Source organism: Hermetia illucens, chromosome 3 (assembly GCF_905115235.1).
Source record: "Hermetia illucens chromosome 3, iHerIll2.2.curated.20191125, whole genome shotgun sequence".
In the NCBI taxonomy this organism is placed as follows: domain Eukaryota; kingdom Metazoa; phylum Arthropoda; class Insecta; order Diptera; family Stratiomyidae; genus Hermetia; species Hermetia illucens.
Window position 1 is genome coordinate 165,912,693 of NC_051851.1, and position 24,099 is coordinate 165,936,791.

General features: G+C 43.4%; 1 protein-coding gene across 3 annotated transcripts in view; it reads left to right on the forward strand.

The window, feature by feature from the left end:
* LOC119652336 (epithelial discoidin domain-containing receptor 1) overlaps positions 1 to 24,099 on the forward strand; it is a 781,389-nt gene that overhangs the window by 115,062 nt on the left and 642,228 nt on the right. Inside the window, exon 1 of one of the 3 annotated variants that reach the window (XM_038056352.1) lies at positions 6,328 to 6,346. The exons of the other annotated variants lie outside the window; for them this stretch is intronic. The gene's annotated coding sequence lies outside the window, so the exon portion shown is untranslated. Of the gene's footprint in view, positions 1 to 6,327; positions 6,347 to 24,099 lie in introns of those variants that run through there. 3 annotated transcript variants of the gene reach the window in all.

Below are 24,099 nucleotides of genomic sequence, written 5' to 3' on the forward strand. Positions count from 1 at the left end.
GATTAGTCCGATGTTCTGAATGTGGTCATGCCTTCAGAATTGGTTCTTATTATTATCTAAAACAATTTTCTGATCCTTTCTGGTACCTCCCTCCTTTTTGCTTAAGTTATCCAGGGTGTACTGTACTATCTCCATTTCTGACTATTCAGTTAATTTTTTGTTTGCGCCACTTGCGTGCTTCTGCGAATCTAAGGACATTTCCGAATTTTCTAGCGACAGTTGATATCCAAGTTTAAAAAACCCCTTCAAGGTACAAACTTTTTGAATTATGGGGAGCTGGTCATATCTTTCTTTTCCTACCATCCTCATTCTCTCCTGGTGGCGATTTAAGGATGAGTGCCTCATTAAAATCCTACTAGAGTTCGATATCATCCTTTTTGAAAAGTAATAAGAATAACGCTCTTGAGGTCTCAAGGTCCTCCCTAAAAATGTTCGCCTGTCGACAGGAGTTCACATTACCCCATTCCGTTTTCTGAATCTTTATTACCTCGGCCTCCAAAATGGGCTGTGCGTGACGTTATGCCAAAGCTTTTGTAAAACCAATCAGTCAATCGCTTCAGTAGAAATGATTGTTGATTGCAGTAGCATCTAATAAAGAGCGTTTTGTTCAGTCGACTTAGATTAAGCAGCCCCCAGTAGTACTATCATAAAAATGGCTCGATGTGGTGTGGCTAATTTCGCTTGGATTGCTTGATTCGGATAGTGTCTCCTTACCAGTCTTACCACAAATTTTAGTTTACACATCTAAATCTCATATTATTCAGAAGGATCAGTTTTTATTAAGGTCCAGGGATCAAGATGTGATATGTAAATGTCTTGTAGCGATTGGGTTGGGGGGTCAAGGTGGCCAGGAAAATGGCTGGAAAGTGGAGGAATCTTCTCGGAAATTTTAAACGCTTGTATCTCCGTTAGGATTGAGAATTTCAATAAAAGGGGCTGTACAGAGGAGAATTACAGCTTTCAAGTGGTACATTGATCAGGCAATGGTTGATGATGAAGGACATGACATTTTTCTAGGACGATGGAGGGGATTTTGTCAAGTCCGATCGATTTTTAGTTTTTTGAGGTGGCTATGGGCGCCATGATGTAGTCCGGACTGACAAAGTGGATGGATTTTTGCGCTGATTTGGGTCGGCAGCGATCGATGGAAGGGGGTTTTGGGGTAGGATCGCATTTTGTTGGAATATTTGCCTAAACGCGCAGGTTTTCCTGAGTTCCCTGTATATACCAGGGTGCTCAGAGGTGGCGGTGAGGAAGACGGGGCGGCAACCCTGTCGGCTAAGCCAAAACCAAGTGGCCGAGGAGAACTTCCATAGTAGTGGCACCGGGAGACGCTGTATTCACTTTGGTTTGGCGCGCGTGATGCAGTAGGCGAATGCTCCAAAGACCTAATCAGGGCGATCAGACCCGAATCTGCTAGGGGACTCATCTGAAGTGGTAATTGGCCACGAAACCTTACCAGGGGTATACTGGTACCATGCGAACCGGGATAGCTCCTGGACTATCATACTTCGGGTGAACTCCCGTTGTATGTGAGTACAGCTCGGTTATTTTCGGTAGGCCCCCTAGTGGGAGTTTTATGGGGGCTGTGTTTATGCTCAAGCGAGAAGAGACCTTCGGGCCTCGACGTGGTGTTCCGTTCCAACACGGGTGCCGTACTCCTTAGTTCAGTACAGATTTAGGTATGTCTTGCATCCACCAGTATGAATGCCATGCACTTGGTATAGACTGGTACCGTTCTTGCTTGTCACAGCGGGGCTCTGATTGTGGTCACAAAATCAATCCGTGTCTTAAGAAGACCATAGAATTAAGTCTCCACGACAGGTACCTACGTAAAACAGTCAAGGACTTAACTATATATACCAGGGATCAGTTCGGTGTTGGGAGGGGGGTGGGGGGGGGCGGGTTGTGTAGATATTGGGTGTCGAGGGTGAGGACTCTTTCGCGGATGGACCTGTCTAGTTCACGGATCCCGGAAAAAAGGTGAAAGGATTGCCGAGCGTATCTATTTCTAAATATTCTCGGCCTACGGATTTGTTTGTATTTGTTATCGTTTACAATATCATCAGGGAGAGTAATGAGTTTGGGGTAGTATAAGGGACGGGATAGGATCAGTTCGTCGCAAACTTGCCGAACTGCTTCAGTGTATTGACGGACTATTTGGTCGATGGTGTCGTTGGAAACTGCACAGCTGGATGGGAGCAGTAGGGGGGTTGAAATTTAACTTTTAGGACCAAGATGATGTGATTCCAGTTTGCCCGCTGGAAGTCGGGAATTGAACTGCGTAAAGGAGGCAGCATTGATTGGTTTTGTAGCCGACCTAGTGGTGGTAGCAGTTGCGAAATACTCCGAGGAACTGGAACTTTATGGAAGTGAAACCTTTCATGGCGTCAAGGCATGATTACAAATGGTTAAATCGGACCCTACGGGCGAAAAGACGGAAGCGGTCCTTATTACAAATCGGAGGAAGATCAACATTGTCAAAATCGCGGATGCACTGATTGCGTGCATTAAGAGATGGGTCGACTGAAAACATGGAGAATTCAATTTGAACCTAACACAATTCTTTAGAGAATACAGTGGATACAGGAAGTATTTGCATTGCTTGGGATTGGATGAGTCCCCAGATTGTCCCGAATTCGCTGCTGCACCCGAGAACCCGGAGCATGTTGTGTTCCATTGTCCGAGATTCACGATTGAAAGAGGGATGTCAAACGCACCCGCAACACTGTAATCGGCTCCCATAATTTTGTGGAGGAGATGCTGAGTTCGGAAGCAAATTGGAGCGTGGCAACAACTACGATACACGAATAGCTGCAGGAACTAGATCGAGCACTGCCTCGTAATAATTCGCGGTGGTCCCGCGGGGATATGGGCGGGGAACTGCAGGTTATTTTAGTGGATGAATCCCACATACTTTTTTCAGATTTCCACCCCAGCTAAACAAAAGATGTAAAAGTATGCTTCATATTGTCCTAGTGAATGCAAGGTATTTCTAATAGCTCTGCCCTGGTTGAGTTTCAGTACTTAATTGGATTAAACCCAGCTCAACGACAGCTTGTACGAACCTTCTATAAGGGAGCTAATTGCAAAAGTCCGAGCTAGAAAGGAACTTTTAACGAAGGTGACAGTTGAGAGTGGTTAATTAGAATTCCCAAGTTACAATTTAGGTGGTATTAATTTATGTGATTTCATCTAGAATCGAAATTTGAATTGGCAATTGCCCGAGTTTTGGAAAGTTTGTAGTGACAAAATGGAGTTGGCGAGATCCAACGACCAACTTCAGTGGTCCGAGATGATCAAGAGGGGAGAGCTATCTGAAAAACCTAAAAAGATGGCTACATTGACTCTTGTTCGTCTCCAGCTTCACAGGATGTCATTACAAATTCATATTTCAAACATAAGTACCGAAAAGAAGGCTTTGGTTGTGGGACTAACCTTCAGAAGTTGATAACATACTTTAGTCACTTAGTAGAGATTATCCCAACATTGTTCACTAGGTAATCTTATCCTTGCTAGGAACGAAGCCTATAGGAAACTTGCAAGGCTTGCAAGGGAAAGCAAGCGATTCATAAGAGCTTTAGGAGCTAATAGGAGTAAACATATTAATCAGTGGAGACTTACTTGGAATTTGCCGTAGAATATAGGGAAATCAAAATTCAACCCAAGAAGGCAAACCTAATAAGGCGGGATATGTTTTACGGAGTATGCATTGCCGCGAAGATCTTCTCGGGATCATGGGATCATGGGCTAAAGCGTATGGTTGGTATCTATCTCTTTACTGTTCTATGCATCAGCACTGTAGAGAAAGTGCTGAAGTGGGTAGTGATTAATCTAGAAAATTGAAAGCTTGGAAGCTTTGTTGTTTCATCAAATTTGTTTGTGTTTACCATTTTAGGTTTTAAGGTCTACCGTGTGGAGTTACATTTATTGAAATCATACTAGCTTTTTTCGAAGCTTACTTCAAGGACCGTGGTTTGACTTCCTCTCTCTACAGCCTATTCTTTCAATTGATTACTTTCCTCCCGTCATTATTCTGGAGAATGTCCCTGAAATGTGGAAGTTTTGCGGGGCTAAGGAGCAGGGAGGGAACCTCAGAGGTCGCGTCTCAATAAACTTATGAGGCAGAAAAAATAGGGTTCGAGATTGTGATCTGTCGTGGATCTTCTCCTCCCGATCCCGGCACTCAGCTCCGGAGATTTACGGCGCCCATGGAGCCATCGTTATTAAAATTTCGTGTAAAGCAATGTCTTATTAAAATCAGTTTACTGTCTGTCCTGCGTCCGGATAGCTGAGTGGTTAGAGCGCAAGGCTGCCATACGGCAGGTCGCGGTTCAAATCTCACTAGTGGCAGTGGGATTTGCATCGTGATTGGACGTCGGATACTAGTCGACTTAGCTGTGAATAAGTACCTGAGTCAAATCAGGGTGATAATCTCGGGCGAGCGCAATATTGACCACATTGTATTCTACAGTGTACTAATGTAGTGTACCGTTAACGGTCTTGAATGAAGTGCTCTAACACAATTCAAGGTCCTGATTCAATATGGATTGCTGCACTAGCGATTATTATTATTATTATTACTATCTGTCTGTCCATCACATGCCTGCAGGAAAACAATCCAATCGGATTGGACCTAGTCCCTAACATACGAGCCGAAGCAGGTCCTTTCTGTCAGTGCGTCTGACCCTAGGCTAAATTCTTGCCCACGGGTAAGCCCCTGTCTTCGAGCAAAAAACAGCCTGCGGGCAAAATGTCTCCCAACAAAACAATGCCTCCGGTTCCAGGCAAACGGCCTCCGTGCAAACCACTTTTGAGTAAACTTCCGGACAAACAGCGTCCGGGTTGTGTGAAAGTTAAACGGAAAGGAGCGCTCGGGGCATCTGCTGCTAAAAGCAAACCAGACTGGCATCGGTGTTCTGACGATCCGGAAACGGTTATAGCAATTGACCCCAAATTTGGTGAAAAGGTGGGAACTGTGAACACTCATGCATACAATGAGTTACATCATTCTACGTCCAATTTAAGGGGGAGTTTTTTCTCATAAAATGTAGCCATGTGAGGTATCAAATGAAAGAAAGGTTGGTGCTTTCAGAAGCCGGTTTTAGTCTTGACATTTGTTGGAAAGGCGGAGAGTGAGGGGCATCAGAAGTAATCATTTCTTTAGCGGACCCATTCTCAGAAACTACTCAACCGAAAAATTTAAAAAAAAATCAAAAAGCTGCCACTATATTGTGCCTAGGCTCTGAAGTACCCTCCAGACCGATATCTGTTCAAATAAACTTCATAATAGTATATTACTATAGTTTTTAGTAATTGGCTGCAAACCCACCTTAAGTTCTTCCTAGAACCATGAAATTTTTTGGTTTTGCTTTAACTCGTTAGGCCTATGCGAATCCTTTTGTTTGTGTGGTTATTTTCAAAATGGTAGCGCTCAAAGGATCTCCCGCCCCTCCGCATCCCCGAGCCTGGCTAGCACAGGGCATGCAGGCATGTGTCGACCGAGTGCTCCATTGGAGCTTCAGTATTTGCGGGTGGCCCTTCACGGTTAATTTAGCCAACTTTTTTGGGTTTTTGGAATAGCTCTTCCCTCTAGGTCGTCTCCGGCCACTTAGGATGGTCGGCTGACGGTCGCAATTCCTTTAGTTCATTACAGGATTAAGCAGTGGAATACCTCGGTGGCATCCTTACTTTATTTTCCCTGGATCCAGCTTTCCGTAGTGTAGACAGGTAACATATAAAGACCCTCCCTGATTAGTGGCTTAAGATGCAGGATTTGGGCTCAATTTATGCAGGTATCTATGAGGGGTTGATAAAGCCCCTTATCCACATATTCTTACACTTACCCACTACTTTACCTCTTAGCATTAACCATTGACATCCCCATTTTTATGATCACTATACATCAACCTAAATCTGCAACAAATAAACTTTTCTATTACGATGTCATTGTACCATCCATCCCCCATTACATGATGCCATGCCGCAGATTTCAAAGCATAAACTAAAAGTGAACGTACAAAGAACTCTATCCATACATACATAATGCTTAATGATATTGTCTCTATTCATGGACCATCAACATGTTCATTCAAATCGCGCTCCTTTTCCTTGTTAAACTCATAAAAAATTCAGCGACATTCTTCTCATAAAATAAAAGGTGTACTGGCTAGAATGTAATATATTACAGGGAAGCACTGAAATGTGCAAGAAGGATGAGAAAAATGCTATAGGATCCGCTCCCCCCGCAAGCATTTATCTTCGGTACAACCCCCTCAGGCTCGGTGTCGGGGCAGATATTGTGTGTGCCATTTGGCGGTGCCCATTCAAAAGCAGCCCGACCAAGGTAAATATCATTGTAAATTAAAATTTCATATGATGAACTTAGAAATGAATAAAGTTGAATCACGAGGAGCTTTTCTTATCACTTAAGTCGACACTTTCCATGTGTTTTTTCTGCACCTTATCTTGTAGGTGTGCCTCTGTCCCCACTATGAGTACTATTACCTTTTTTCTAATGTGCCTGTCCCGTCCGACCCCTGCAGCTGCTTCGTTGAATTTTTTATTACCTGTCCGCCATCTCTGTCATATTTGCTCCTTTTTATATTTTCTGTACGCCAGAGTACTGCTCGCTAGATTGCAACATATTTTTTAGGGATGGCTCTTTTCGGCTTTCCCTGCCAAACCATCATTATCTCTCCTCCCTTGTTGCTTTTCTCCGGGACTTTTTTTTTCAGCCCCGCTCCATCCCCTGTTACTCGACAATTCCTCGTAGTACATATCATGCCCCGCTTTCTCCTGTTGATAGGTAGTCAAGGTGTGCTCGTATATGGAGCAAGAATCGTGACAGCATCAGAGGTATGAGCCTGAAAGATAGAAAAAAAAAGATGACGGAGAAATAAAAAAAGCTCATAACAGAAAGTGAACAACAAACATACCACACAGTCGTTGCTTTGAAAGCCTATTTGGAAATTGAAACATTTTTACTCGAGCTGTGACTGAGGGAGTGATTTTTTGAAATGGCATACCAGAGGCAAGGAGGCAACAAATACATTTTATATGCGATGCAACGTGGAAATGAAGGGAAGGACATTATGAGGAAATGGAAGAAAGGAATAAATAACTTTTGATGGTTTGTCTGTACTTCTCACATGGTGGATAGGGAAATTTTCCGAGAATGAAGTGGACAATGGAAATCTGTTAGGGAAGATGAGAGCAATTTGTTCGTGAAAGTGGTCTGCGGAGGAAGTTGCCTTGGAATTTCTAGGTTGGACTATTTTTACGCTCTAGGTTGCACTTTAGTCAGTTTTCAACCGGAAGAAATCAGACTATTTTTGACGATTCTAACTAACTTCGCTAAGGGGTCGGTATGTTATGAATTTTGGTATTGAAAAAGTGACAGATGTTCTACTGTAGTCTGACGATATTTCAGTCCTGAGTGGGCATCCTAACAGTTGGCCTCTGGCCCTGATGCAAATTCATTCCTCTGAGATTGAATTCTCCTTTGTGGTCCTCATTTGCTATGAGATGGCAGTTGTGCCCGGTCAACCCGATGGCATCCTGGTAGTTTCATTCATTATGAAGTTTGGTCCTTTTGACCCCTTACTTCCCTGCTTTGCAACTCGATAGCGTTATCACGTATAAACCAAGGTATTAATCGAGCCTTTTCATTCGATGCCCTACATGATTGCATTCGAACAAAAAGTATTCACATATTTTTGTTGCTTCTAAATGGAGGTGTCCTGCTCAGGCTACCTTTCCAGATCTGACTTTCTGGAGCCATCGTTTGATCTATTGGCTTCCTCAGCTTTCCTCTTCCAGGCTTCCTTCAGCACTCATTTTAATATTTTTCCAATTATGTAAACAACTCCAGGCCAGTTCTGCTTCGACTTGAACCTCTCTCAAGTTATATTCCATGGGTTCGTTTCCGTCTTCACTGCTTCCCTCAGGTTGCTTTTTCTACACCTGAATTTAGGGCGGTGAAACCACATATTTTCAGGATCTTCTGGTATACTATCTCATTCAGGACAGTTCGGAGAATCCACTTCAAGGAGGTGCCTGTCAAAAACGGGGTAATATAGTAAGTACTTAATGTTTGGATTAAGCTTATACGTCCACTGACCTTTTGAGGACTAGTACCATTGTTGTTGCCGGTAAATATTCGGCTCTGACATTACCACATTACTGCCTTCTATGTACCCATCAATACGTCTTGCATGGTACTTCCATGAGAGAATGTCGGCTGGAATCATATCTGTTGTAACCAGCAATGCCTCAATGACTTCAGATCTACGAAATTGTAAACCAAACTACGAGTTTTCAAGCACCTTTGCCGATAAAGACGACATGCATACCAGAATTGATCGCAACCACTCTAACCATAAGCAATCTTCAACAGTCTTCCTTGCCACCCAGCTCAGGAAGGTAGGTTGAAATTTTTAGACCGCCTCTGTGGAGTCAAATTTCTCGTAATCCTTGACGCCGTGATCAAGGAAGAGAAAATCCACCGCGGATTGCACCCTCGATTAATACTTTTTCTTGCCTCGGATAGAATGGGAGCACAGGCTATAGTGTTCCTCTCCTATCTCCCGGCCTACTATCCTTTTTTTTTACATTTTCGACACTTTATCGAAATGGCGTGGGCTTTTAAATCAATAAAGTCCACAGAAGAAAAACTTTGACGAAAGTCCTGTTTTGTTTGGTCCCTTGTTCTCTAGATGTCCTTAGCTTCTTCTTTCAACTACATTGGGACGCGTACTGTAAACTAGAATTTTCCATCCCCTCCTGCATAGTTCATATATCACAAAGCGTTTGTAATTTTTCCAAATCGGTTTAGTGTTTGGTCGTCAGATTAAAGTTTCAGACTTTCTGGAGGAGGTCTAGAAACAGCTTCTGGAATTCGACTGCAGAACTACGCAGTTGATATTTTGCCTTAACTTTCCAATCAGGTTATTCTTTCTTTCTTTGAAGGGAGGAAAAGTTGATTGTCTATGCCTATCATTTGTTGGAAATGGAGGACTGTGTCTATATCTGGTCGTGGGTAATACCTCGTCCTTTTATACTTTTCGGCTGCTAAACGCGGAGAAAACTTTTTCTTGGGGTGAAGAAGTTCGTCGTATGGTGCTAACCTGGATACGAGATAGCAGAGTGTGGGTTCATGCCTGGCTGCCCTCGATACTTGGTTCTAAGTCAGTCATCGCGTTCCAAATAGGTTTGTGGGAACTTCATCGTTGCCTTGTCTATATCTTCCCGGGTTTGAAAGGAGAAATGGGCAAACAAGTGTGCAACGTTTGGTGAGATAATGGAAGTTGGGGGCTAGATGCTAGATTTAGCCGCTCCTAATGGTGAAAAAGTCCTAAGATACCACTAATTAATGTGGGGGCTTCTAACATCTCTATATTTTCCGATTGACATCAGATGACTGCAGCGAAATTGTAGCCTTTATTAAAGAGGAATATGGTGATTCCACGGCAAGTACTTTCATTTCGCAGTGAACTACATCACATCATCAGAGTGCAGAGTGCATAAGGAAGCCGTCTAGGGCTCATTTCCTCATTAAAATTGTTCTTAACTCCATGATGAGGAAGAATAAATTCCTTAGAAACGAAGCCCCGATACTTCCTTTCAAGTCCTACTCGGAGTCCAGCAAAGCTCTGGGAGATACGTGATGTTCATAATGCATTGTTGTGCCAAATTTAACCTCGCGCATAATTTCTTAATGCCAGCAGTATCCCTTTGCTGCGGTCTTTGGCAAATCAGTCTTTCTGGCAATCATAAAAAAATGGGAGGTAGAAACATCGAGAAGAGATAATAGAAAGTCTACCAAATCCATGCTGGCCAAACATATGGTGGAGGAAGGACACTTTGTTAGATGCGTACAAAAACCAATGGATTAGCAGGCACAGGTTAGATTGAGTTCCGATTTAGGTAATTGGAATTCCCACTTATTTAGGTTTCTATAAAATATCATAATTAAGGAATTAACAATTAGACTAGATAGATATCTGAGAACCTTTGGGAAAATCTCTCGGGGAGAAAGCCCGGTCTATAGAGCACACATGTTTTTTTTGCCAAAAGTACCACTACTGTCCTGTCTCATAATCATAGAGCGTAGGCTCCGGGACCCTTTCTGAAAGTCCCACAATGCTTTTGGAAAAATCGTTCGGGGAGAGAGCCGTGCATCCGCTTAGCAACCATGCATGGTTCCTCGCTAAAGCAACGACCATACGTGCCGCCTCATAATTATAAAGCGTAGTAAACTGCACTCCAGTCCAAAGGGCAGTCTTTCATCCCTGAATACCTGTTCTAGTGCGGCATTGATTCGCTGGTGCAAGGTAAATTCCAGATAGGGCACACCACGTTAATAAATGGGGCCCAGCGCATTAACCATGCACACGCCACGATTGCAGGCCTTCGTGAGAGGCGTATGTCCTTTTTCTATTGTTCCGCACCATGTGATTTTAAGCCAATCCAGGTTAAGGTACCCCACGACATGGCGGAGACAAATGCTAAAGAAAGCTTAGAGCCTTCAAGTAACAGGGGGGGTAATATTTTACAAGCTGCTTCCATAAAGCAGCAGAGAAAACATGGGCGTGAAAACCTTAATTTGACGTTGGTGTTCATGCATCTACATTTCCAGATTCTAGACAAACCAGCGAAGGTGGATTTTCTGCTGAGCCTGGTAACATCACGTTTGGTTCCACTATCAGTGACAAGCAAATTGATCTCGATGTTCTGCATGTCAATGCCGATTGGAAGGGTGCCATGACCCGCCAGACGGGACCCATGATTTTGTGAGTGGATAAGGCAGCATGAGGAACGTCACCGATAAGAAGAAGGCAGAACATCGATGGTGTGCCTGCCATACATGATAAAGCCTTTTAGTTACGCCTGAATAGACTGCGGTTATCCGCGGCCGAAACGTGTGTGGATTCCAACTGGCCTGTTAGTTTAGATTGTACATGCCTGAGTGATCTTTTGAAAAACGATTCGACCATTCGGCCGGCTGGAATGGAAATTAGGAAAACTTCGAGTTGAGGACTTAGGCCGATGGTCGCCGGATAGGCCTTCTAGGTAGTGAGCGTTCTATTGAAAACGCTCTCACACAAAAATATCTCAACATTACGTCTCAATGCCTTTCCAATCAGAGTTGAATTGACGGTGCCCTTCCCCCTTGCCGGTATGTGTATAGTGTTTCTCTAACCAACCAACCGGCCGGAGGGATGGAATGTTCAGGCTTGCCTGATCGTGTATGGTAGTCTCCGACCAAGCTTTTGATGTGTTCCTTGATGTGTCCTAAGAAGATTTTAGCTAGTATCTGTCACAAACAGCAGGGAGTACCCAAATACTTCTCCAGTTGTCCTATTCAGGATAGTTACCTTCCTTGAAATTCTAGCGATCATTCCCTTCTACCCACTTTCTCCCACTGGAAAAGATTTCACACTCCCAACGTTTACAAAGGTCTGGAAGTAACAACTCTGAAGTAACCTTAAAGAGTTGCATGGAAGAGGTCCACATGGAGGAGCAGTCCGCACCCGCATCCTACAATGGTTTGCCGTGCCATTCACGGGAGGTGGAATTTCGTCGAATGTCAAACGATTCACAGTCGTGATGAAGTGCTTTCTCCGCCACCTCAGCTGTTTTTCATCGTGGATGATGAGCCGGCGGTTAACGTTCCTCACAAATTCATTGGAAGGCCCAAGACAACTTGTATGCTCTTTCCTAATTCGATACACAGTTGCTGTTTGTGGTAGCTTTTTCTTCCCTCACCAGGGTAATGGTGGATTTTTTTTGTCACCGCATACCCTATGTTGAATTTCTCGTGCTTTTTCACGATAATTGGAACGTCGCGCTCACCCCCACTCGCAGCCAACAATAAAGCTCTTAGCTCCCTACGTCCGTTGATCCGCACTTCTTCGCAGTTAGAAAAGTGTGGTAGCGTCTATTTGGGACGTGTCGACAACTTTCCCCGCACCAGAGACAAAGGCACCTTTAATGGCAGCCTAGTGCTCATCAGTATTCTTGGCGAAATATTTAAAGTTTGTACCGCATGCGCAGGAGGAAAGTTTCTTGATTGGTGGACGACAGTCGCATCGCAGAGATTGTCCTTATTGGATTTGGGTGTCTGATGATCTCCTGCGGACAGAGGCAATAGTGACGCAAAAGTGAAGGTAACCAACCATCGAATGTCGAAGTAGGCGGCTCTCTTGTTATGGATATCTAGGAGGCAACTCCTAAATCCACTGCTTAGGAGGATTGGCGAATCTAAATTTACTTCTTAGAAGGATTTATGATTGAGTAGAAGAAGCAACTCTGCTAAAACTGGAAAGCCTGTACAGAGAAGTTCCTCTGGGAGACAGACAAAGCCGGTGGCTTCAATCTATTTGAGGTTAAGGTCAAGAATAATTCCACTCCTCTTTGGAGGATCATTCCGTGTTCTTAGGTTATGGTGGCTCCGAATCGTGGTGAATTACTCCTTCTACTTTTTGAGTGGCTCTTCATTATGATGGCCAGGATACCGTTAATATCCCTCACAGGATTATCGAAACGAACTGCTGCAGGTTGCTTCGTAGTCCGGTCAATGGTAGCGAGATCATTATTATTTGCGGCAGCTTCTATCTCTCTGATTGGTGCAATGATAAAATTCGTTTTCTTACGGTTTACGCTGGATTGTACTTCTCAAGTGATGCCACGGTAACCTCTATCCGCAACGACAATAAGAGCATTTAGTTCGTTAGGTTCGTTGGTGCGCTGCCATGTCTTGTCAGTGAATCAGATCTTACGGCACCCCTTCGGAATGTTGTTTTCTAACCTCACTTGAGGGGGAGGAACAGATCACTTTTAATGGTGACCCCATCAATGTTCTCCAGTGAGCTGTTCAAGGTGCATACCGTCCAGTCAGCGTCAGTTTGCCTACTGTCGAATAAAAGCCGCTTCCCGATAGCGGAACGTGTTGTCCTTCAGGATCTGAGGCTCCCTACACTTCCGATAATGTGTAGTATGATAGAGAAATGACAGTAGGATCAGCACATGATAATATCACTTAAAAAAAAGGAATGTAAACACTCCACATATGCAGAAGGCAAATCTAGAACCTACTGCTGATCGGAATGTGTTCGATCTGACTAAATACACGTTGTCGGTCTATTGAGACAAAATGGACTCTCTGTGATCCGTAAATGTGCCGCCAATGACGAGACGGTGGAAGGTGCTGAAAGCTGCAAACCTCTCGCTATTGTAATTCTGATCCACAAAACCTTGCTTCCCCACCAAATGTCCGAGTAAGGTGTTATCAGAGCCCTCCTTGACATTCAGATCATCCATCACTTTTAGGTAGTTTCTCATGGATTACATTCAGCTTGTTTTTTCGTCACACTGTACTATTGAGATATCCTTCGTTGTGGATCGGAATCGCGCAGTTAATATTCTGCCTGATATTAGTTCCCAAGACATGAAAACGCGCCTTGCGAATGAGGTAAGCATTAGTTCGATACTGGATTTACGCTTACTTCCAGCAGGCCTACCAGAACATAACACCATAATGACACAAATGGGAGTAGAGTACTCCCCAGGATCACATTATTTTACCTTGCTCAATCCCGGAATATCCACTCCGTGTTGCCGAAATTCTTGTTGAAGTTGAAGTCAATGAATATTTTGGAGGGCCTCGATACTGTCGTCGAAGAGCGTTCGCAGATTTTTAAATCCAATTATGAACCTTTGTCAAAAGCAAGATTGTAGTCGACCAATCAATCCACCTCTAAGACGCAGTAGTTGTTTCCAAACCATACAAAAGATTTGAGGTATGCTGGATGATAGCAAACAAATCTTTATCCTTGATACCTTACCTCTGCCAATTCTAAATCCCCTAGTTCACAGGGAGTCACTATTCCACTGGGGCACCGACTTCTCATTTCAAGCGAAAAACTTGTACGTCGCACAGGCTTGGCATTCGTATGCAATGTAATAGGAAGACAGAAGTGGCAGTGGATAGGTCACACATTAAGGACGGGTGACAAATGCACTGCGAGCTATATCATGCAGTGGAATCCACTCTCCCAAGATGGCCGACGAGTGGGTGGCCCCAAGGGCACTTTGCGCAGAATAGTAGAGGACGAGTCCAAGCATCTCGGAAAGTCATTGGGGGAGCTGAAGCGCATTTCAGGTAATCGGGAACGATGGCGCTCAGGTGTGGTTGATACACTATACCCCATCAAGGGGTGAAGGGCAACCATATACTGACTTCCCAGTTTAATGGTAAATACTATTAGTCCGAGTGAGGTTGACCCCACCACGGCCATTCAGACTGTAGTGATTCTTCTCTTCTCCTCTCCCAAACGAGCTTCCGACCGGCAGATTTACCCGCAACCTTAAATATTTCCCTTTCTACCTCCGAGTCTTCCTCAAGCCACAAAAGTGTCACCACGAACTCTGTTTGGAATTGCTTTTTTTCAAGTGACAAGTAGGGTCCTTCATCCTGTTCCTGTGTGAGAAATTGAGAACTGCAATCCGAGGCAGCCTTTATTTCTTTAATTTCTTTATTAATGTACCTTTCATCGTTCATTGACTCCTGAGGAAAGGATATATGGTTTGTGGAGCGCTCGGTTTTGCTTCTGCTTATGAATTGCCAGATTCCCTGCTGATCTTAACTTCCTAAAATTTCACTCCCTTATGCGTGGTATCTACGGACCACAGGTCTTTAGGTTCTAAGATCTTAGAATCCCATGATTATAGTACTCAGACAGTAATTTGACTTCTTAATGGGATATACCTCAGTTGCTTACCTTTCATTCTAGGTAGGAAGATACTACCGCGATTATATGATGATTTGCTTGCCTATGATGATCACTCTCCGTGCCTTTAATCATTTATCAAAGAACGAGATATCTATAAAAACAATATAAGTCTGAATACCAGCATTAGCCAACGCACGGAGACAACACAGCAAAAATAACAAATTGCCATGCTTCATTCTTTTTGATAATCATCAAATCATGTTACAGAGAAATGCATTACGAGTGCATCGTTGTTCCATAGAACGTTAAACGATATCCACCTTTGACTTAAAGTAATAACTTTTCAAAAAGATATAAACGTAATATGAATTTACGTTTGGAAATCTTGTCCCGGTTTGGGGCTGCCGATTCAGATAGGTCTACGAAGGTAGGGAACGTGAAGATTTCTTGGTCCAGTTGGAGACAGCCTACAATTTCGATAAATTTTCTCGTCCCCAAATAAGGGTTAGGATGACTGCAGGATATTCGGGAGTAGATAAAATGTTTCTCAAGGAAAATTGATTAGAAATGTAAAGAGAATAAAGTTTGTAAAAAGATAATCACTTATAGTATCTAGTAACCCCGCCGTCGGAGGGGGTGAAGAAAGGGGAAGATTTCCCCGAATCCAGAGAAAGGGGAGGTTCATAGCTTTGGTCCTTTTTCCCCAAATTCAGTGAGATGGTGCTTGTTTCGTTATCATTACAATCAATGCTGTGCAGATGATAGGCCTATTGCAGTGGACAAACACAAAGAGAAACCCCAACATCCGTGACGGATTGACTTTCGATTCAGAGACAAGGAAATTGGGTCCCTGCTGCTCAACCGGCTCGGTCCACGCACCGCCAGAACCTCCAACAGTATAAAGTATTACAATAATTTTGAAAGGCCCAAGATAGCGCCAAGAAATAAGATAGTTTCACGGTTGGTAAGCCTACATTTTATTTAGGTTCCACCTGAAACTTGAAAATACCCTAGACTTTATCTCCTAGCGAATGCTAGTTACAGATGAATGGCTTACTCGTCTCGCTGTTATCACCGTCATCATCATCATCATTTCACTGTTTTATTGCACAAAACTATCTACCTAAGGTACAACCAGGTCCATGTATCTATCTCTACGCCATATTCGAGTACGTTTTAACTCATATGGCGAATAAGATCATCCAAGCTAATCTCCACACTCATTAATTAGGAGAATGTTAAATAAATTGAAATCAGTTTGCATCGTGTTGGACTTGGATGGGGGGCTGCGACTGGGTCCATGTCCATGTGAAGAGTGATAAGGGTTAGATTGAGGTATTCCCAACTTGTATATGTGCAGATATGAATCAACACGAATATATTGCAAAAGATGTGGCAATGTTCAAACTGAAACATTTATAATGAATTTTGTGCGGATAAATTGCACCGTATGTGGACGGATACTACTTGCTGTGCAACACGCAATAAGGTACGGACAGTTTCTGCAGAGGATATCCAGCACGCTGGTCTAGGGGAGGACTGGGCGAGCTAATAGTTAACTTGATTTTTTTGAGTTTTTAAGGAGCAAATAGAATAGATAGAAGTATTCAGTTGAGGACTTCAGTGAAGATTTAATATCTTCGGAGGAAGGTTTGATCCCAACCCCTTCATTTTTTAACGAAGATACTTCTTCTTTTTCTTCAGCCTTTCTCTCGTTCACAAGCGGGGTCGGCTCGGCGTGATTGGTTTAGCCATTTGGCTCTATCGAATGTCTGATCTGGCTGCAATCTCGAAGCTAAATCCCATCCGGCGTAGCAAGCCACCGTTGTTTCGGCTGGCCTTTTGGTCGCTTACCATCGAAGACGCCTCTCTCGCAATTCTTCCACGATCGGTGCAACCCCATAACGATCGCGGATATCCTCATTTCGGATATGATCAAAACGTGTCACGCCCCTAGTCCAACGCAACGTCTTCGTCCCTATTACCGCAAGACGCCGTTCATTGTCTTTCATAGTCGGCCAACACTTAGAACCATAGAGAGTGACAGGACGGACGACATTGCGGTAAGGAAGATACTTCCGGTTTGTTTATTGCCTGGCAGATTTTCGAAAAGATTGCTTGATATCTACCTGTATAGTTTTGTTGGGGGTGATGAGAAATATTCCCCAACTGCAACCAAATTCATGTAAAAAGATTAAGATACTAAGCCAAAACCAAGAAAGTCTAAAAAACAAATCTCAGAATCTTAGTCCATGTGCTCCTCCAGAAAACCCCCAGGTCCATGATTTATTAATCATCCTCTCACCTACCTTTTTCACTTAACACCAGCGAACCTTCATAAACTAAGCAAACTGGATCACGAAAACACTATTATAAATATCAGATACCATCAAGGTTGATTAAAATCGTTTCGGCTCCTCTCATAAAGTGTTATAAGAGTTAAAGTTGAAGTTCCGTTTCTCTTACTTTGGTTTTTCGTTGCACAGCTAATTACCAATTGCCTGGAAAATTGTTAAGAATTTGAGGAAAACAGTTGTGTAGGACGATTTAATGATACACGTATGCATGTAAGATGGTCACGTACAAGCGTGAATTTGTAGACAGGTTAGAGATTTTATGGGTGCTTTTTTTAGATGAATGAAGAAAAGTTTAAAAGGCATCCACTGGGACTGACAGTTCTTTTACTATGAATCGTTCTAGGATGTCAAACTTTTAACATACGGACAACGTCGAAAATGGAGCAAAATTTCGAAATCCTTCTTGAATCTTGCTCAGTACTATAGTTAATCATTTCTTAGATCTTCGGTAGGTGCCTTTTCATTAAGCCTAAAGTAATGGACCCGATCTCTTCAGAGGACAATCTCGGCATTGCAATTACTTAGTTAGTTCTTATTGGTTGGTAAAATCGACCTCTAATCGATCAGTTACCGGACTGATGGCAATTAAAAGATTGTTTTTTAAGGACTTGTTCGGGATCCACCATGGTAATCCGGACTGGTCTGAAATCTACTTGATGGTGGAACATGTATATTTCAGGGAGAAACGGACCCCTACTATGAAGAGCATATCCATCTTTCTTTTGGGGTAGGTACCCCCCCCCCCTCCCAAATTAAAAAAATTCTACTAATGTTATGGTCTCTTTCAGTCACGTTGTTCCATAGGGCAGAAGTGAAGCAGGGTTTGAAGAATGTCCTTCGTCTTTGCGACAAAACCGTTAGCACTTTTTCAGTTAAAAAAGTGGGTACATACTTCGCCCAAAAAAGAGTGGTTCATACACAAGAATGCAGTGTGGTCAGTTATCAAACAGATGGCGGACTCAGTACCGACTCGGATCCTCAAAAGTTTTGGGGTAGTCTTAAGCCAACTAAGATTTGAAGCGACGTTGTATCACTCGATATGATTCATACCCATGCTGTGTTTTTGAATGAACATGCTTGCAGCCAACAACGCTAGTAATCGCTTTCAGTTTGGGCTGTGTCCTTGCGATGAAACCGTCAGCATCTTTTCAATTATAGTAGTTATTGTTGATTCGGTGAACTATTACGAATGTTAACCCTGCCTTATGTTTGATAATGTTTGCCTAGCATCTTATAGCTAAAATGATCTGGAGCAGTCTAAAAAGGGAATGATCACCTCATGCAACACGGTCACTGTCAATCTAAATAGAACTGAATTTTTGACGACCCATTCCCATGAAACAGGCCAAATCACTCTCAGTAGCCGAGACCTGTACAAAACTGAACGAATTAAATATTTCGGATCAATGCTATCAGCCAATGGAGAAATGCATTATGAAACTGCTTCACGAATTAACGCGACCTGGAGGAAGTATCAACGAACGTTTCCAATTTAAAATTTACCGAAATGTCGTCCGCCCTGTGGCCCTTATGGAGTGTTGGCCGACTATAAAAGACAATGAACGGCGTCTTGCGGTAATGGAGACGAAGATGTTGAGTTGGACTAGTGGCGTGACACGTTTTGATCATATCCGAAATGATGGTATCCACGATCGATATGGGATTGCACCGATCGTGGAAAAATTGCCAGAGGTGTTTTCACTAACGAGAATTCACTTGCCAAGATCGGCTTGAACATCGAGGTCGATGGTAAGCGACCAAAATGCCGGCCGAAACAACGGTGGCTTGATGCGCTTGATGGGGATTTGAGAGCGTCACGATTGCATCCAGGTAAGGCTTCTAATAGAACAAAGTGGCGCAAACGATCAGGCCGAGCCGATCCCGCTTGTGAATAGGACAAATGGTAAAGAAAAAGAAGAAGAATGACCAACTATACGTAAGCGACACTGTTAATTCTACGTGATTTGTGTCATCAGTATATTTTGTCAGACTTTACCATTGAGCTGACCGGAAATATCAGGTATTTTGTGAATTTGAATCTAGAAGTCAGTGTAGGTCGAAGATCCAAATGAAACAGTATCAAATGAAGAAGGTCAGCAGTAACATTTTCTATTAGAGGCACTATGAAGAGGAAAGACTTTATCCAACACGGCACTTCATCTCAAATTGGAATTTACTCATGCCGGCTACCCGGTTGATTGTATGGCTAAAGAGTGGCGATTCCGATGGCGTCGAGGGTTTTCAAATCTTCTAGATCCAAAGAAAGACTCAAACTAGTTCTGAACACCATCAATCAATTTGGCCCTCCATAGGTAATGCTTCTGCTGTTTAAAGGACTCTCGGTTACCTTTTGCCCGACTATGATTAATTCATCCTCTCTATGCAATGTGTTGCTCATCGGAGGTAGCGTTGTTCTCGGGCTGGGTGCTATGCACCTTGTGCAGCACTAAAAATCAGTGTCCTTAACGCATTCGATAGGTTTTCCAGTCTTCAAGTTTAAGAAACTTATGAAGCACTAGAGTTTTCTAATTTTCTGCTCTAAGAGGTGGAGAGTCGGAATAGACTGTCTTCCACAAGTTCTTTCAGTTGGAACCTAATAATAACCTATAATGACCCTGCATAGTGGAGATGGTGCTAAGGATCATCCGAGTTGACAAAGATCCCATGTTTGAGTGTCTAGACAAATTAGTCAGTGAACAGAAGAACTGACAAGCAGAAAAATAAAAAAATTGGCATTCTGAACAATGGATGATGAATATATTAAAACACGAAGAGACATGGATGAGAGCCAGGAGACTCCACCTCCTTAACTTTACGCTGGATAGGAGCCCTTTAGAGATTAGGCGGTCTAAACTTCAACTTATCTTAGATGACATGTAGTCTCTAGAACAACTAAAAATAGACTGAAGATCAGACCATTCATTACAAAAGTAGGCTACAAAAACGATATTGCTGACTATATCGTTTGTTGAATCGAATTGGTGTACCGCGGCGCAAAACCGAGATGCCTGGAGTTCCTTATTAAGGCAGGCCTAGGCCGGATACCGGTTGTTGCACCGTTAATGGTGATGATATCGTTTGTTTCTGCCTCTGGAATATTTTTCCTGACCTTACTCTTATTGAGTTTTCTTGAAGAATCCCTTATAGCATACTCTGAAATATAAACTCCAGTCAGTCCAGAATTATTGACCTTATTTCCTCCATGGTCTAGGACAGGTTTTCTATATTTAATTTTTTTTTTAACCATGATATTGGTTAATTATTTAGTGAGAGTTATACTAAGGTTTTTTCTTTCTCTTTTCAGGTATTTGAAGAATTTAGTCATCATTAGTCGGTATACACAGTAAGTAGCCTAAACAGTCGAACCCTCTATTTAGATGCAGTCTGTACATTCCTCACATTTTGTGCAATTAATGCGCACTGAATGTGACGAAGGGCATGTAATCATTGGGAAGTTGGGTCCTTCGCATTTTGGTAATGCCTATGTTGAGGCTGAATGACGGTAGGTGAATCTATCTGCGCACAGAGTGTTGGACTCCCGCAACGGTACGCCGTCAGACTACCAACTAAACACCTCTCCATCGTCAGAGAGCCTAGAATTGTTGATCACATTACTTTAGGCTAAACCCAGAGCTCTCCCTCCTCGCGGAGCCTTCAAATCAGAGAATTCCTTTCACCGAAAGGGATTGGAGAGGAGGCAGGCAACTGTTAGTTCAAAGAACCCACTACTATTCGGCCCCTCCACCAGTCGAGCTCTATCTTTTTTGCAGCGATAAGAACCCGAATGTAATGCGCAGCAGACTCCACCTGTCAGCGCTCCACAGCATCTCATCGAAAAGGTTGTGTGGGGAGAAATCACTCCCGCGATCACCATCACGGCCGGTTCTAAGACAGGCAGAGATAGGCAGAGCTCCCCATTTCGATGCTTGTGCAAGACCCTTATGATGTATCTCGTTGTCAAGAACGTCTCTCGCCTCTGCGCCATAGAGCAGAATATACTGCGATGAACTCACAAGGTGATGTCGCCTGCTAGACATATACCCGCAATATTTCCAATTAGCCGATTTAAGTTCGAAATTCCAGCTGCTGCGTTGTCCGCTGCTACTTTGAGTTGCTCGAAAAAGCTCATCTTTGAGTCAAGAGTCAGTCCAAAGTACCTTCGTTGGTTTTGACTCGATCATCGACTCGCCGATCGATATGGGATGCAGAGTCGGAATTCTCTTTTTATTCGGGGTGGCCACTTCGGTTTTTTCCAGTACAAGGTTTAAATCATAAGCAGTTATCCATCCGCTAACCCGTCGCATGAATATACAAAGTCTATTTTGTGCCTGTTTGACAGTGCGTGTAGCAACAAGTGCCGCGACGTCATCTGTATAACCGACCAGGCGCGATCCTTCTGGCATGCCGAATTGAAGCAGACTATAATAAGAAGCATTCTAGAGATCCGACTCTTGAATGGATCCTTGCGCTACCCCCGATGTGACCTTCATCATCCTTTGAATCTCTAGTGTCTCATAGAGCAGGGAACGGTTCGTCAGATAAGAATGCTTCCCTCGCAGCTCGGGCGCCGGGACGTTGGGGTGGATCCAGTGTTTAATTAAAAGTTCTGTTCTCGTCGCCAGTTCGAGAATTCGTTTCCCTCTGGAATCTGGGTGAGGCATGCCCCATTCAAGTGCCCTGGCATTGAAGTCACCCCCGACGAGGATCCGCCCCTCTGCGCCCACGGTAGCGTCCTCCAGAACATCAAGCTTGCGTCGAAAGTCCGGTATCGTCTCATTCGGCGTTAGACACTGAAAAACATTGCTCCCAAAGACCGAACCCGGACAAAACCGTCCCCCTGGCCCTGGACTCACTAAGGTGGGTGCCGTTCTGAACTGAGATGGCAGCGGTACTGGATATGTCATAGTGGCATGAAACTGGCAGCTTTTTCTCCGCAGCGAAGTGTGCCAGCAACTCGTGAGCGGTTGCACTCCGGTGCATCTTTATAGGATACGGACCATGTTGATTGCGCCCAGTTCTTTCCAGTTCTCTCCTCACACCCCGGATACCTCGGGGTTGTTCACAAATTTGTAGAAGTCTGAATAGACAGATAATGAGGCTAGTATACACATGGAGCATGGATCCTGATCCTCTCATTTCCACAAACTATCCCAACCTGGCACGACTTGTACGGAGCATTCTATTGCGGTTATGGAGGTATTCATCAGGAACTCATAATTGTTTTGTCGTAACCTGGTAACAGGGTATCCCATAATCTTACTGGAATTCTCCATCTGTTAAGCTCAATTCCCAAGGTCATTAATGAAAAAGTCAAGAGATCAAGAAGCTGACATGAGGTTGTCATTATCTCAAACAGGAAGCGGCCTGATGTGGTCTGAAGATGCTTAGGAATGGATGAATTGATTTCCGCATTTCGGGGCTGTAAAATAGATCAGGGCGCCGTTCTGCACCATGAATGAATTCAGCCAATACAGACGCAGGTCTGGTGCTAAAAGTACTCTGAAGTTTCATCATGATGCAGGAATTCAGTTTCCAATAAAGATTGGTATCTCCGTTGGAATGACGGCCCTTTTTCTAGCAGCTTATGTCCAACATTTGAAGCTTCCTCGGAATTAACGTGGAGCAAGTGAGAAGTCTAAACGAAACGTGTCTTACTCTGTTAAATCTGAAATGGGTAATGGTATCTGAGGGATAAAAAACACAACATAGCCATTTCAGAGCCAAGGATCTCCCAACGGAGGAGCAGATGTTGATTTCGAGAAACAGTCATTCAGTTGTTACATTGTCAGGCTCATTATTTGACCACTTACCTAACTTCATTAAATCGCTGAACTTCCAGCTCCAAGGCTCCATAAACCTGTTCTATTGTATCAGTATCAATTGACATTAACAAATAGAGCAGCCCCCACATCCCTTGACTCCAAAAAACACCTCCCTCGACTAACGACAAAAGTAGCTCCTAAAAACAAACTTCTCAAAAACATTGTCGGATATCACACATCCATTCCATTTTTCTACCCTTTTGTCATCGTCAACGAAAAGGAAAACCGGTGAAAAACCGCCACCATCACGTGGAGTCCATATCAGCCGCAAGGTATCTTTCGGTTTCCGGTTCGGTTCGATTCACCAACCACATTTTCCCTATACAATACAAAAGTAACACGTTCTACCGGTAAAATATGGAACCTTCTTCACCACAAGCTATGCAAGATCCTTGAAAAAGATACATTCTAAAAAAAAATCCGCCTGGTTTGATGTGGTTTCACTTCATTTTGTTTCGGGAGGAAATTGAATTTGAACGCCGAAAGAAAATTGTCGGGTATAAAACATTTTTTTCGTGTCGCCTGATATCCTTTATTACTTTCTCAGTGCTCGCCGGGTCTGCCAGTGCCTGCGAGGAAAAAGGCATCAACGCGATGTTTTTCCATTCTTTCAGTTTTTCTGTGTTTTTGCTGTCGTCACTCTTCACCTTTCAACTTGGCCCCCGACTCCGCCATCCCCTCCTTAAATATTCGCCCAACCTTACATGCAACCAATCTGCTAGTCCAATTCACGAGCTTATTCTCGTCATTTTCAGAGGTTTTTAATATGGCAGGAGAATATGGGAGAGGACGGAAAAAATAATATGCGATCAGAATATTTGATTGTACCAGTTGACGACATTATGCTGTCAGCCAGCTCATTTTCAATATGGTCTTGACTTTTTAACTTTTCGTTTTCATTCTCTTCATGAAATGATGGAGACATCATCATCCTTTTTCCTCCCTTTTATGAGCTGCACAACTGCTTCTCGGTACTATCAGTGATGGGGACGCTTTATGAGACAGTGTACCGTGCGAGGAGGCTCCCTCATAATTTTTCCCATGTTGTCCTCACGGCGATGGTATGGACATGCCAGGAAGCTAAAAGGGCAGTCACGTGTCGCACGCTTGCAGATTAAAATCAAATAACTGTAAGATATCGTGTATGATAGAGGTTGGAACGGGTCTAACGTTAGGTACTGGGGT